Raw genomic sequence first — 15988 nt, 5'->3', positions numbered from 1 at the left:
GAAGTGGGAGAGGAGGGACTCGGAGACAGAGGAAAGCATCTCTAGGAGCTGTGGTGGAGTGAACATTTGCCAAGTGCTCCCAAGTAGATGGACGTGTCGACCCAACGTTTCTGAGCCTCTGCCCCACTGGGGGCCCCTTCCAACTGTGTTTCCTTCCGTCCCCACCCCCATCCTAACAGCAGGTCCCCCTAGTTTTATGTCTCCCCTATCAAGCTCCCTGGCACCATCCTGGGGTCTTTCAGGGGCCCAGAGGCCCATAGCTCAGATGGTCCTGTGGAAGCACCTTCTTGTGTTGTTTTTTTTTTGTTGTTGTTGTTGTTTGCTTTTCCTTTTTGGGTCACACCTGGCAATGCACAGGGGTTACCCCTGGCTCATGCACTCAGGAATTGCTCCCGGCAGAGCTCGGGGGAACCATATGGGATGCTGGGAATCGAACCCGGGTCGGCTGCATGCAAGACAAACGCCCTCCCTGATGTACTATTGCTCCAGCCCCAGAAGCACCTTCATAAGTGTGGTGAGTGTTAGGGAAGCTGGAGATAGAGGCTTTGAAATCGGGATATGCAGCTCCATAAAACCACCACCTAGGCCCTTCCGGGATCCCTGGAAACCACAATAAAGGACCAGTCAGGGACCTGGATCCCCCTCACCCGGCAGCAGCCAACCCCCACCAGGCAGAAGCAGGACCTGGCTCTGGGTTGGCCCGCAGGGCCCCAGGCCGCCTTTCCTTCTGCATAAGCCCACCCCAAGGCACAGGTGGGTGCCATCCTGTTAGCCCCTCCTCAGGCTGTGATGCCCACCCGGGAGCGCTCTCTTCCCAATAAACCCCATTCCTGCCTAACTCCCCTTTTGGACTCTGTCGCTTCCTCTCCACCATCAGTGTCTAAGCATCGCCCAGCATGGCCTCTGTCGGGACATCTGTGAGTGAAGCTGTTCCCTGGGCTTCCCGGCCCCCCAGAGTAACTGGCACCTCTTCCTATACAGAAGCTTGACATTTGTCAAAAGTTTAGTCACCCCTCACAAACTTTAACAACCAAACTTAGAAAGATGCTTGTAAAGAGGAAAGTGGGGGAAAGGGAGGAGAAATAGGAGAGAGAACCTGACGTGAAACAAAGATGGTCTTCGAGAATCATTAATTCCTTAGCAAAGATAAGTCAATATTAAATTTTATGACAATGAATATTGTGTGCCCAAAGACTGTCACTGTCCTCCTGTTGTTTGAGCCGGCCCAGTCACATTGTGAGTCTTGTTATTGTGTTTCACATATTGAATATGTCATGGGTAACTTGCCAGGCTTTGCCATGCAGGAGAGATACTCTCTGTAGCTTGCTGGGCTCCCCGAGAGGGACAAAGGAATCGAACTCGGGCTGGCCGTGTGGGTTGCATGCAAGACAAATGCCCTACCTGCTGTGCTATCGCCCCAGCCCACCCAGACACAGTTTTAGTTTTAATATTTGTGATTTTGACTGTTTTTCCCTGGTGATAAATAAAGAGCATTTTTTTTCATATAAAAAAAAAAAAAGTTTAGTCACCCCTTTCTCTATGCTTCTAGTTCCTCTCATCTCATCACAAAAGGCGTAGGCTACGTTTCTCGCACAAGGAAAGGACCTTCCAACTTCTAGAGAGTCTTGACACTCCCGGGCTATCTCTGGAAGATAGCGTGTGACCACAGTCAGAGAACTGGGGTTGGCTTTTGCCAAGGCAGAGGGGTCGGTGCAAATCCTGCGGAGGATGGGTCAAATGCAGGAGGAGGACACCCCCTGTGACAGCTAATCAACAGGGCCATCCAATGAATGGAACTGGACAGGCGAAGTGAGCCCATCCACACGTCAAGTGTCACTTCTAACTCAGGGGGGGTCACAGACCTAACGTGACAGCTATGCGTGCGAGAAAAGGGAGTCACAAGAAAATATCTGTAAGGCTCGGGAGAGAGTACAGCGAATCACGGTGCTTGCCTTCCATGTGGCTGACCTGGGTTCATGCAAGGAACATATGGTGCCCTGAGCCCAGCAAGGAGTGAGCCCTGAGTACCAAGTCAGAAGTAATCCCTGAGCCCAACTGGGTGTGACCCCAAGTCCCAAATAAACCAAAAAAAAAAAAAAGACTGTAAAAGCAATCCACCAACTATTCTTTCACACACACACTGTTTTTTGCAATGTCAGGAGTTGAGCCCTAGTCTCATGCCTCCAAGACTTAAACTTTACCAATGGTTCATACCACCACCCCATCCCTGGCTCCCCATCATATCTTTAAAATTCATGAGGATATAGAACAAAGTAATAAAAGTATAGGATGTCACATCCATCTGTTCGTGGCATTTGGGGTCACGGGGATGAATTCCAGTGTCTCAGAACACGTCTCAGTGAATCCGTTAAACCGAGCTGAGCTCAAACTATCTAGGAAACTGAAGAGGAATCTTCAAGGAGACAACCACAGTGGTAGAGACAACAAAAACAAAAAATAAACAAATGGGATTGCATCAGCTTCTGTGTAGCGAAAGAAACTCTAACTCTAACCAAAAGACAACCTACTGAATGGGGGGAAATTGAATGGGGTGGGGCACAATACTTCTGATAAAGGAGTGAGATCTAAGATCTACAAAAGCACTCGCTGAATCTTCACTTAATCACTTAACTTCCCGTTAGTCGTCGATTTGCTCGAGCGGGCGCCAGTAACGTCTCCATTTGTCCCTGTCGCGTGCTAGTGTAGCCCAATGGCATCTGTTCGCTCCGGGAACATGAAGAGCCTCAAACCGATCGTTCATGATCTTCACGAAGAAGTCTGACCATCTGGTAGGTGGGCGGCCACACGGTCTTTTGACATCCCGTGGAATCCAGTCGGTAACAGCTCTAGTCCAGCGGTCATCTTTAAATCTCATTACGTGACCAGCCCATCTGATTTTCGACACCTTGGCAAATGAGACAGCGTCCCTGATTCTTGATCGTCGACGGATGTCAGAAATCCGGATTCTTTCTCTCATTTGAGTGAAACGTGATATTCCAAGCATAGCTCTTTCTATTCTTCTTTGGGAGACCTGAATAGCTTTCTCATCTTGTTTGCGTAGGGCCCAGGTCTCTGAGGCATATGTTAATGCAGGAAGAACAGTGGAATCAAAGAGATGTGCCTGGAGCCGGAGGTTCTTCGTCCTCTTAGCTATTTCTTCGACGTTCTTGAAGGCGTACCAAGCCGCTCTCTTCCTCCTGTGCAGCTCGGGTGCCAGGTCATTTGTCATGTTGACCTCTCGACCTAGGTACACATAGCTGTTGCATTCGGAGATGGTCGTTCCATTGAGAGCGAATGGGGCGTCAGGAACAAGGCTGTTTCTCATAAACATTGTCTTCATAAGATTCAGCTGTAGTCCTACCTTTCCACACTCGCGGTCAAAGTCGGCCAGCATTTGTGCCGCTTGGCTGATGTTTGGTGTTATTAAAACAATGTCATCAGCAAAGCGGAGGTGGTGTAGTTGCCGACCATCTATCTTCACTCCCATTCCTTCCCATTCCAGTCGTCGCATGATGTTCTCGAGGGTGGCACTGAAGAGTTTCGGTGAAATGGTATCACCCTGCCGCACCCCTCTCTTGACATCAACGATCACTTCTTTGTAGAATGGTGAGATCCTGGTAGTGAATCCGCAATACAGCTCACGGAGGATCCTGATGTATTGGGCTTGAATGCCCTGATTGGCTAGGGCTTCAATGACCGCTTCCGTCTCAACAGAATCAAAGGCCTTCTTTAAATCAATGAACGTTAAGCAGAGCGGCATCTTGAACTCCCGAGATACCTCAATGAGCTTGGTTATCGTGTGGATATGGTCGATGGTGCTGAATCCTTTGCGGAACCCGGCTTGCTCGCATGGTTGTCCTTCATCTAGTGTTCTGCCAATCCTATTTAGGATGACTCGAGTGAACAACAAGTTGTTCGCTGAATCTTAGCAACAAAAATATCCGAAGACCCCATCAATAAGCGAGACAAGGAGATAAACAGATACTTCCCTGCAGAAGACACACAGAGGGCCATGATAGGAAAAAGTGCTCATCGTCATCGTTCATGATTAGGGAAACGTAAATCAAAACTACAATGAGATATTGTCTCACATCTGTGAGAATGGCATGAATCAAAAAGTCTGGAAACAAGGGAGCACCAAGTAAAGGGTGTTGGGAGGATCCTCCCAGGATGGGAGAAGCGTGCTGAGAGTAGACTATAGCCCGAACATGATGGCCACTCAATGCCTCTTTTGCAAACCACAGCACCCAAAAAAGGAGAGAGAGAGAACAAAGGGGAATGCCCTGCCACAGAGGCAGGATGGGATGGGGCAGATGGGGGGTGAGAGGGACGCTGGGATCAGTGGTGGTGAAGAATGGGCACTGGTGGAGGGATGGGTACTTGATCATTGTATAATCGAAACCCAAGCACAAAAATTTGTAAGTCTACAACTGTACCTCATGGTGTTTCACTAATAAAAATTTAAATATATATATATTGTTTTAATTTTTAAAAATAAAAAAAATTAAGTCTGGAAACAGCCAGTGTTGGAGGGGTTGTAGTGAGAAAGGAACTCTTGGCCACTGTTGGGAGTGTCACCTGGGTTGGTCTCTATGAAAAGCAATATAGAGATTTATAGAAAAAAAAATAGAAAGAGAACCGCTATGTGACCCAGCGAGACCAATTCCTGGTACATATCCCCCAAACACAAAAACACTGATTCAAATAGACACATGTATACCTACACGCATCACTGAGCTTAGTACAATAACCAAACAACAAAACAAACAAACACTGTCCTCCTGTTGTTCATCAGTTTGCTTGAGCCGGCCCAGTAGCATCTCCATTTTGAGACTTGTTACTGTGTTCGGCATATCGGATATCAAATATGCCACGGGGAGCTCTGTCGTGCGGGCGAGATACTCTCGGTAGCTTGCCGGGCTCTCCGAGAGGGGCGGAGGAATCGAACCCGGCTCGGCCGGGCCGGCTGCATACAAGGCAAACGCCCTACCGCTATGCTATCCTTCCAACCCAGTTAGTACAATAACCAAGATGTGGAAACAACCCAAATGCACAACTCTGGAGAAGTGGGTCCAGAAGCTATGGTGGGGATATACAACAGAATACGGTGCAGCTCTAAGGACAAAATCGTATAATTTGCAGATGCAGGGATGGAACCGGAAGAGGTGATGGAGAGTCAGTCAGTCCGCAGGAAAGGAGTAGACACAGAATGGTCTCTCTAAGGAGTGGGATTAGAGACACACAGCGGGGGCTGGGGCGATAGCACAGTGCGGAGGGTGTTGGCCTTGCACGAGGCCGACCCGGGTTCGATCCTCAGCATCCCATAGGATCTCCCAAGCACCGCCGGGAGTAATTCCTGAGTGCAGAGCCGGGAGTAACCCCTGAGCATCGCTGGGTGTGACCCCCAGCAATATAGACAGTTCTCTTTCTATTTTTTTTTTTTTTATAAATCTCTATATTGCTTTGGGGGGGGGGGCAAAAAAAAAGACACAGAGCGAGGTGGTGACAAAGGGCCAGAGGCAACATAATGGGCCTCTGAGCCACAGCACTGAATTGGGGGTAGAGGAGAGAAAGGGATGTTAGGGGCCTTGTGTGTGTGTGTGGGGGGGGGGGTGGAGACCCCAGTGATGGGTGCAGTGTTGGAACTCGATGCATGAGAAACCATTATTAATAGTATTATAAACGGGGGCCAGAGCAGTAGCACAGCGGGTAGGGCACTGGCCTTGCATGCGGCCGACCTGGGTGACCCGGGTTCGATTCCCAGCATCCCATCTGGTCCCCCGAGCACCGCCAGGAGTCATTTCTGAGTGCAGAGCCTGGAGTAACCCGTGAGTATTGTTGGGTGTGGTCCACAAAGAAAACAAAACAAAAAAACAAACAAAACAACATAGTCTTGTAAACCACCACTGACTCTCAATAAAACATTATAAAAACAAAAACAAAACAAAACACGCTGAGCTCTTGCTGTGGCTGGTGCTGGGGACAGAGCCGGAGATGGGCAGATGGACAGCCCAGTTCCTGTTTGCCAGGGGCTGACCTCTAGTTCTCTTCCACATCAGGTACACATCAGGTACACACGGGTGTAGACTGGGGCCCAGGGCCCTTTTCCAGGGTGACAGAGTTGTGGGTCGGATTCAGCCCCATATGGAGGTTCGTGAAAGACTCGTGTCCTGGGATGGCAGGAGCATCTCACCGGGCAGGTGTCTGAAACTGGCAGCCGTGGGCACACCTGCTTAGGGCAGACCCACCCAGGGCGCTTTCCCTCTTGATGAATTCAAGGTCAAACTGATCAGAGACCTTAGTCAAATCTACTGACCTCTCCACTCCCAACATAAATGCTTCCTAACCATGCAGATTCAACCTCCATCCCATCCACATGTCCCGTCCACCCTGTAGGAGAGCAGATGACATGGGCTTCGAACACCAGGGGGGCAGAACCAGCCAGGGGGTTAGTCATTCTGTGGGGATGTCTCATCGGCCTTTTAAGATGGATCTTCCCAAGTCACTTATCAGTGGCGTAGGTGCCTTTGTGAAATCGCTGGCCAAGTTGCACTGGTTTACTGTGAATCTTCTACCTTGAAAGGGCTCTCCCAACTTTGGCACATCTACACAATGGAGTACTATGTAGCTGTTAGAAATGATGAAGTCATGAAATTTACATGCTACTGCATGGAAAGTATCATGCTAAGTGAAATGAGTCAGAAAGAAAGGGACAGACAGAAAGATTGCATTCATCTGGGGAACACAAAGTAACAAATTGGGGGACTAACACCCAAGAATAGCCGAGATAAGTACCAGGAGGTTCACTCCATGGCTTGAAGGCCAGCCGCACATGCTGGGGGAGAAGGCAGCTCAGATAGAGAAGGGAGCACCAAATAAAGGGTGTTGGGAGCATCCTCCCAGGATGGGAGATGCATGCTGAAAGTAGACTAGAGACCGAACATGATGGCCACTCAATGCCTCTCTTGCAAACCATAGCACCCAAAAGGAGAGAGAGAACAAAAGGGAATGCCTTGCCACAGAGGCAGGGTGGGATGGGAGGGATGGGGGTGGGAGGGATACTGGGATCCATGGTGGTGGGAAATGGGCACTGGTGGAGGGATGGGCATTCTATCATTGTATAACTGAAACCCAAGCACAAAAACTTGTAATATCCACAACTATACCTCATGGTGTTTCACTAATAAAAATTAAAAAAAAAAAAAGAAAAGAAAGGGTTCTCCCAGGCACAGATTGTAGCTACATGCTCTTTTAACTTGCACTGAAGCATCGTCCCCCCCACCCCCGCCCCACAGAAATCTCTGGCTCATAGGAAGCCCCGGGAGGTTCTCGATCAGATTTCCCAAGCACAGTAATCCTTGGGCAGGAAAAACCGCGAGCCCGGCTGGGCACCAGCAGCGACACTTGGCAGCATGTACCCACGCCTGTTCTATCTTTACGTCCCAGAATGAGATCACTCGTGAGCCAAAGTCAAGTCCCAGAATAATGTGGATCCTTCCTGGCTGGGAGGGAGCTGCCCCCAGAGTTGGGGAGGCCAGTTCCCATGGGCATGCCGCTGCCTGGGCCCCCAGAGAAAGACTGCAGACACGGTCCTAGGCAGGACACTGGGACGAGACCACAAACGAGGGTCACTGTTCTAAGACCACCAGAGGCTTCTGCTCCCTGGCTCCTGGGAGGACGATCTGAAGGGAAGGTGGGATTGGGACCACACCCTGCAGTGCTCAGCCCCAGGGCATCATGGGGTCAAACCTGGGCCTCCCGCCTGGAGAGTCCAAACTCAGCCCTGCCTTTGTGCAACCCAGTCCCGGTCGGATATTTTAAACGTCGTGAGAAAACGTTTATAGGGAGACAGGAGTAGAAGCAGGGATGAAATCGACATTATCTCAGAAATTGCTAATTGCCAGTCTTGACAAAAAAAAAAACATAAAAATAAGCATAAACTGTTTCTGTGTAGGGGGAAAAAAAAAAAGTAACCAAAGCCCAAATAGCTACCCAAATCAAATAAAGAACACCTCTGGAAATAGTTTGTTTTCTTCTGGCTTGGGTTTTGGGGGCCACGCCCAGTGGTGCTCAGGGCTTCCTCCTGGCTCTGTGCTCAGGGATCACTCCTGGTAGGGCTCCGCCAATGATAAGGGGTGCCTTATCATCAGGTCAGCGGCATTACAAGACAACCCGCGCTATCTCTCCAAACCCATCTCTGGAAATTTTTCTGAGGCCAAATAATTACACAGTTGAATTCTTTGGAACTTTAAAAGAGCAATTTCTTGCTCTTGAAACTGATAAGGAACTAGGGAAACCATAAAAACTTTCCCAAATAGTTTTTGTGCACGTCCGTGCCAATATTGAAACTTACGCAACACAGACTCTTGCCCTCCTCTGCAAGACTTACAAACCATTGTCCCTTGTAAGTAAGGGTAGTCTGGCTGGCTGGCTGGCTGGCTGGCTGGCTGGCTTTGTTTTAAATTGAACCACTGTTGGTGGAGAATGGGCACTGGTGGAGGGATGGGTACTCGATCATTGTCTAACTGAAACCCAAGCACAAAAATTTGTAAGTCTACAACTGTACCTCATGGTGTTTCACTCATAAAAATTAATAAATAAATAAAATTTTTAAAATAAATAAATAAATTAAACCACTGTAAGACACACAGTTGCAAAGTTGTTCTTGATTGGGTTTCAGTCATACAGTATTCTAACACCCATCCCTTCAGTAGTGTACATTTCCCACCACCAATGTCCCCATGGGCTGGAGCGATAGCACAGCGGTAGGGCGTTTGCCTTGCACGCAGCCAACATGGCCGACCCGAGTTCGATTCCTCCGCCCCTCTCGGAGAGTCCGGCAAGCTACCGAGAGTATCTCGCCCGCACAGCAGAGCCTGGCAAGCTACCCCTGATGTATTCGACATGCCAAACACAGTAACAACAAAGGTCACCAATGGAGACGTTACTGGACCTGCTCGAACAAATTGATGAACAACGGGAGGACAGTGACAGTGAATGTCCTCATTTTCTCTCTTGCCACTTCCCCCTTCCCCTCACCCACAGACTGCCTTTATAGTAAACACTTTTCCTCTCTCTCTCCCTCTCCCTCTCCCTCTCTCTCTGTCTCTGTCTGTCTCTCTTTCTCTCTCTCTCTCTCTCTCTCTCTCTCTCTCTCTCTCTCTCTCTCTCTCTCTGGTACTGAATATAAGTATCCCTTTACCTCCACCTCCTTGCTATCACTTTCACAGTGGTCCCTTCTCTGTCCTAAGGTATGTGTAGTTTTCTTTAATTGATTATAGTCATGTAAAGTGTTTACAGAGTGTCAGCATTCATGGTCTTAGTGTACACTTACCTCAAATTAAGTTGACTTGAAAGAATGGAATAGGGGGTCTGGAGCGATAGCACAGCGGGGAGGGCGTTTGCCTTGCATGTGGCCAACCCGGGTTCGGTTCCCAGCATCCCATATGGTCCCCTGAGCACCGCCAGGAGTAATTCCTGAGTGTAGAACCAGGAGTAACAGGAGTAACCACTGAGCATCACTGGGTGTGACCCAAAAAGCAAAAAAAAAAAAAAAAGGAAAGAAAGAAAGAAAGAAAGAATGGAATAGGAATGAAAGAATGGCATGGCATTAAGAATTGTAAGGGATTCCCTTTTGTTCTCTCTCTCCTTTTGGGTGTTGTGGTTTGCAAAAGAGGCATTGAGTGGCAATCATGTTCGGTCTATAGTCTACTTTCAGCATGCTTCTCCCATCCTGGGAGGATCCTCCCAACACCCTTTATTTGGTGCTCCTTTCTCTATCTGAGCTCCCTTTTCCCCTAGCACGTGTGGCTGGCCTCCAAGCCATGGAGCAAAATTCCTGGTACTAATCTCGACCATTCTTGGGTGTTAGTCTCCAATTTTGTTACTTTATGTTCCCCAGATGGATGCAATCTAAAGGGAATGCCCTGCCACAGAGGCAGGGTGGGATGGGGGGGATGGGGGTGTGGGAGGGATACTGGGATCCGTGGTGGTGGGAAATGGGCGCTGGTGGAGGGATGGGTATTTGATCTTTGTATAATTGAAACCCAAGCACAAAAAATTTGTAAGTCTGAAACTATACCTCATGTTGTCTCACTAATAAAAATTAAAAAAAAAAAAAAGAATTGTAAGGGAGAGGAAGACGATCCCAGTGGCTAGACATATGCTTTGCATGCAGAAGGCCCTGGTTTGATCCCTGGCACCGCATGGCAGCACAAGCACTGCTGGAAGCAATCCCTGAGTGTCCCCCTGAGCACTGGAAAATGTGCACCAAAATAAACAGGAACCAAAGAATTGCTTTAAGATTGGGGGTGGGGGGAGGGGGCAGGGTCATACCCGTGGTGCTCAGGGCTTACTCCTGGCTCTTACTTCTGTACTTTGTTTTATTACATTATGTCACTGAACTCCAAATTCCGAAGAGTAACTAATACAATTTCTAGCTGTTCCAAAAACATTTTTGTTAATTGAAAAAGAGGCTTCCTTTAAGAGTATAAAGAATGTCTCGTCAACAATCAGCTTCGCTAGAAATAATGTGACGCCAGCCATTCCTATTAAGATCTGGACTAAACCAAGGCTGTCTCACCCAAGAAATTCAGGTCAACTTATTTCAGGAAAATAAAAACCAATTTAAAATTTGGGAAGAGGAGATATGAGGATCATTTATTGCCGATTACATTCTTGGACTAAAGAAAATACAGAATTAACTGAAACAAAACAAAACATAGCGGCTAGTTTAAAAAACAAAACAAAAGCAAAAGATATTAGCTTTCCGGGGCTGGAGCAATAGCACAGCGGGTAGGGTGTTTGCCTTGCATGCAGCCGACCCGGGTTCGATTCCCAGCATTCCATAGGGTCCCCCGAGCACCACCAGGAGTAATTCCGGAGTGCAGAGTCAGGAATAACCTCTGTGCATCTCCAGGTGTGACCCAAAAGGAAAAAAAAAAAGGAAATATTTTCTAGAAAGTTTGCAGAAGATGCCCCTCGCCATGGGGACATTAAGTCTTTGCCTTCTGTGTTGGTGTTCCAAGGAAGCCGGCTGAGTTGGCCTCTGAGTTACCTTCTCATGCAGTGTGGTGTGTACCTACTGGGATGGGAGTGTGGGAGAGTTTGAAGAGAGCTCTGGAAAATACAGAATATGGGGCTGGAGCGATAGCACAATGGGTAGGACGTTTGCCTTGCACGCAGCCAACCTGGGTTCTATTCCCAGCATCCCACAGGGTCACCCGAGCACCGCCAGGAGTAATTCCTGAGTGCATGAGCCAGGAGTAACCCCTGAGCATCTCTGGGTGAGACCCAAAAAGCAAAAATAAAAAAACCAAATGAACAGCGTTTCCTGGCCCAGAGAAAGGGACAGCAAATGCAGATTTCAGTGTCCCCAGCCGGGAACACTGACTCTGCTTTCTCTCCGTATTAGTGCCACATGGCGTGGTGTGTGCAGAGCCCAGAACAGCGAGAACGCCCCAACTCTGCCTCTAGACATGAGATTAGAGGAAGTCCTGCCTTGGGACATCTGCCCCTTTCCCAGCTGTGAATCCTCCCACCGTGCTCAGCCTACAAAGCAACACCCCTGACGGGACAGGCGAGCTCCAAGCCAAGACCATCAGACTAAGCCCCCTGTCGAGACAGATCCGAGCGAGGCTCATCACATCACTAGGAGGGAGGGATTTTGCAGGGCAGCTGCGCAGGTTGGCGGGGCGGGTTGGTTTGGAGGCCAAACCCGGTGGTGCGCAGGGGCTATTCCTGGCTCAGTGCTCACATGCCAGGGATGGAATTAGGACTGGAACGCGTACAAGGCAACTGCCTTACCACCGGCCCAAGCTCTCTGGCACCCGAGATTTGCATGTCGAAGTTCTATGTTCTTCAGGTAACTTACCAACTTGTTCCTATGCTCCAATTTCAATAACAGCTGCGTTTTATAACATGCAGGAAACATGCCTGCAATTCAACAGGCTCACAGATCAGGAGTGATCAATGGTTCAGCAGGGACAGCAGCCTGGGTTCTCACCAGGGATGGGGTGAGCAACCCTGGACACTTCCTCCCCTTTCTTTCTGCAGAACCCCCCAACTCCCCAGCCCATCCCTGTCCCCTGAGCCTGTGGCTGTAGGAACAGCCCCACGTCCAAGTCCAAACAGCCTGGCGTCATTCACGTGCCCTCACGGGGAGCAGGCACCCCACGGCAGAATGAATGGCACAGACTCCCCGATTTTATCATGACATGGATGGAGCGAGAGAATTTCACACTGAATGGTCAGTAGAAGGGACCACACACAGGATGATCTCTCAGAGGTGGGATTTACCGTTTTACAGATTTACAGTTCCCAGTGGGGAGTGGGGGCAAGCCGAGGGTAGCAGAACTGGAGAGCTGTGTGTGTGTGTGTGTGTGTGTGTGTGTGTGTGTGTGTGTGTGTCTCGGGAGCAGGGGGGCCTTTGGGACCCTGGCAGAGGGAAGCAGGACTCTGCAGGGGTGGATGTAGCATTGGAATGATGTGCCCAGGAAACCAACAGTAACAGTATCATAAATCATAGCACCTCAATACGGATATATGTGTGTGTGTGTGTGTGTGTGTGTGTGTGTGTGTGTGTGTGTAATTTTTTTTAAGATGGAGGACTGTTGCCGGCGAGTCCAGGGGGTGAAGTACTGGCCCAGTCGGGTTCCCAACACGGCAGAGAGTCCCCGGAGCACCACTAGGAATAATCCTTGAGCACAAAGCGAGAAGCGGCCCCTGGACAGTGCGGAGTGTGGCTTCCCCGAATTCCAAATAAAGAACCAAAAAGAATTCTCTCTGCACAGAAATCAGGGCGACTCTCCCAGCAGGCCCAGAATCTCTCATATGCAAAGACAGGTCATCACACGCCATGGCAGAGGGGGACGAAAGGTCAGTGGCCTGCAGACAGATTCTGGAGGCCAGGGGCCGGTCATCTGCCTGGCCAGCAATTTCTCCCGTGATACTGTTGAGGTTGGTCAGAGGAGCCGGGGGTGACAGTGAGTCCCCCAAAATGAAACGTCAGACTGAAGTGTCTGAGCAGGAAATCAGCCCAAGGCCCTTGGACTGTTCGAGCCACTTCTGGGACCCCTGGACCTGTGCCTGGCTTTTACAGAAAGGCTGTTTCTATCAAGATCAGTTTGAATTGTGCTTCCTGTCTTGTTTCTTTGGGGCCAACCTAATCAGCAAAAAGCTACGTTTGGGCCGTTTCCAGTCTCTTCCAAATTGTGAAGTCACTGGCTTTTTATCATATTTTAAAAATTGGTTCAAGTGCTGTGGTTTCCAATTTTGTGGGTACAGTGTTCCAACACCCCACCCCCAGCACAGTGCCCCTGCCCTCTCCCTCCCCCATCCCACCGCCCTGGCTGACTATTCCCAATCCTGGAGACAGTTCTCAGCTTCTGTTTTCTCAGACATTTGTTTGTTCTTTTACTGTGCAAAGTCACTGGCTTTTAAAAAGGACTTGGGGGGGGGGGGGAGGGAGAGACTGGAGCAATAGCACAGCAGGTAGGGCGTTTGCCTTGCACGTGGCCAACTTGGGTTCGATTCCCAGCATCCCATATGGTCCCCTGAGCACTGCCAGGAGTAATCCCTGAGTGCAGAGCCAGGAGTAACCCCTGAGCATCGCAGGGCGTGACCCAAAAAGAAAATAAAAACAAATAAAAAGGACTTCAGTAGAGGGAGAAAAAGTGATTTCATCAGTTCAGGGTTTAACGTTTGTTTTTTTTTTGTTTGTTTGTTTGTTTTTTGTTTTGTCTTTTGTTTTTTTGTTTTATCTTGGGGGTCACACCCAGTGGTGCTCAGGACTCTGTCTGGGCGGGCTCGGGGACCATATCTGATGCCAGGGATCAAACCCGGGTCAGCTGTGTGCAAGGCAAGTGCCTTAGTGGCTGTACTACCTCTCTGGGCCCTAAGAGCTCAGTCTTCCATGGAATTCCCAGTGTTTCCAATGAATGTTGGCTAGAGCTGGGGTCCTGGGGATGATGGGGGCTTGTGTCGCAGAAAAGAAAGCAAATTCCAGCCTTCCGAGAGAAATTGGTGTTTTAGGGAGAGCTGAAAAGATGGATGGAGTGGAAAGGAAGGGACAGCAGGAAAGTGGCACTTAGGGAGGGAACAGTCAGAGAGAGGGCAGCGAGGGGCACCAAGAGTCCCCTGGAACCCAAAAGGCTTGTATTTAGGGGGCACAGAGCTGGTGGGGGGGGAGGGAGATGCCATCTCAGCAGGAATAGGGAGCTGAAACTCCAGCGGCCGGCCTGGCCGGTGCTCCACCAGACCCCAGGCATCACTGATGCTTTCTGAGGAATCCGACATTTCACACTGTTACTGTTTTCAACTCACCTCACTGCGAGGGCCACAGAACTGCTCTCCTGCATCCTGCGGGCTCCTTGTTGGCTGGCAGCCACTTTAGCACCAAGAGGCAAATTATAGGCAATTCCCGAGACATCACAGGAGCAAAATCTTCAAGACTGTGCATATATTTGAAATGGATACAAAGTGTCTTCTGCAAGAATCCTGCGTTGGGCTCCGCACCATGCAAAAAGACAGGAAAACTCTGGGACTACAATTTATCACACTGGCTTCAGAAAAGAAAAGCTGAGGACGGTATCAGTGTTCGTTTTTTTGTTTTGTTTTGTCTTTGGATCACACCCAGCAACGCTCAGGGGTGACTCCTGGCTCTGCACTCAGGAATTACTCCTGGCGGTGCTCGGGGGACCATATGGGATGCTGGGAATCAAACCCGGGTCGGACACGTGCAAGGCAAACGCCCTACCCGCTGTGCTATTGCTCCAGTCCCAGTATCAGTGTTTTGAGAGGAACAGGCCCGTCTCAAAAAAAAAAAAAATCTAGAAAGCACCCTGGGGCAAGTCTGCCAACTCTTTTTATTTTTAGGCCCTACCTGGTGGTCTTCAGGGCTTACTCCCAGCTCTGCACTCAGGGACCACTCCCGGAGGTCCTAGGGGGACCATATGGGGTGCCAGGGATTGAACCCTGTCAGTCACATACAAGACAAGAGTCCTACCCGCTGTACTATCTCTTCCACCCAGGCCTCTCAACTCTTTAGAGTAGCAATTCCAATCCTAAATTTTTATTTTGGGGGCTGGGGGATCACACCTGATGGTGTTCAGGGGTTTTTCCTCTCTGATCAGGAACGACTCCTGGCAGTGATCAGGGGACCATATACTGTGTCAGGAATCCAAACCAGACAAGCATCTTACCTCCTGTACTTTCTCTGGCCAGTAATTCCAAATATGTTTAAATTATTCCAGAACAGTGTCAAACAAGAAAATCATCTAGGGCTGAGGACGTAGCACAGAAAACAGGCCTCTGTAATACCACAAAATCTACAATAACTAGACCCACCCAAAAGAAAAATACAGACGAGGATTGTTAATACTCATACGAAATCCCAAATAACACAATAATAAAAACCAAGCAGCATATTTAAAAAACAACAACACATCCTGACCACATAGGACTGATGCCAGAAATGCAGTGAGGCAACTATTAAGAAACGAAGCTGGGGAAATAGTACAGCAGGCAGTGCCCTGGCCTTGCAGGTGGCCGATGACGCGGGTTCAACCCCCGACATCCCATATGGTCCCCGGAACCCCGCCCGGAGTGATCCCTGAGCACAGAGCCAGGAATAAACCCTGGTAACCACAGGGTGTGGCCCTCCCCAAATTAAGAAATGGATGAATATTATTCACCAGCTTGAACTGAAAAACATTTCTTTCCATAGGGACTCAAGGTAGTTGACAAAACACAACCACGTGCATTTTCCCAGCACAATAAAAAGTGGGAAAACACGACTTTACCCTGATTAGGTATTTGTGTCCGAGCCCATGGGTGGCACTGGGAATTACGGAGCCTACGAACATTTCTCTGAAGCTGGGAGCACGGTGGGGGCGAGCCCAACCCTCCCAGTGCAGTTCTGCCCCTCAGGACGGGCATCAGGGTCCCCGTGCTGCCTCCGAGCCCCGGTTCCTTTTACCCGCCCCCCTTG

This window comes from Sorex fumeus, unplaced genomic scaffold, assembly GCF_029834395.1.
Source record: "Sorex fumeus unplaced genomic scaffold, SorFum_2.1 ptg000043l, whole genome shotgun sequence".
NCBI lineage: Eukaryota > Metazoa > Chordata > Mammalia > Eulipotyphla > Soricidae > Sorex > Sorex fumeus.
Note: the sequence above shows the minus strand (reverse complement) of the source record.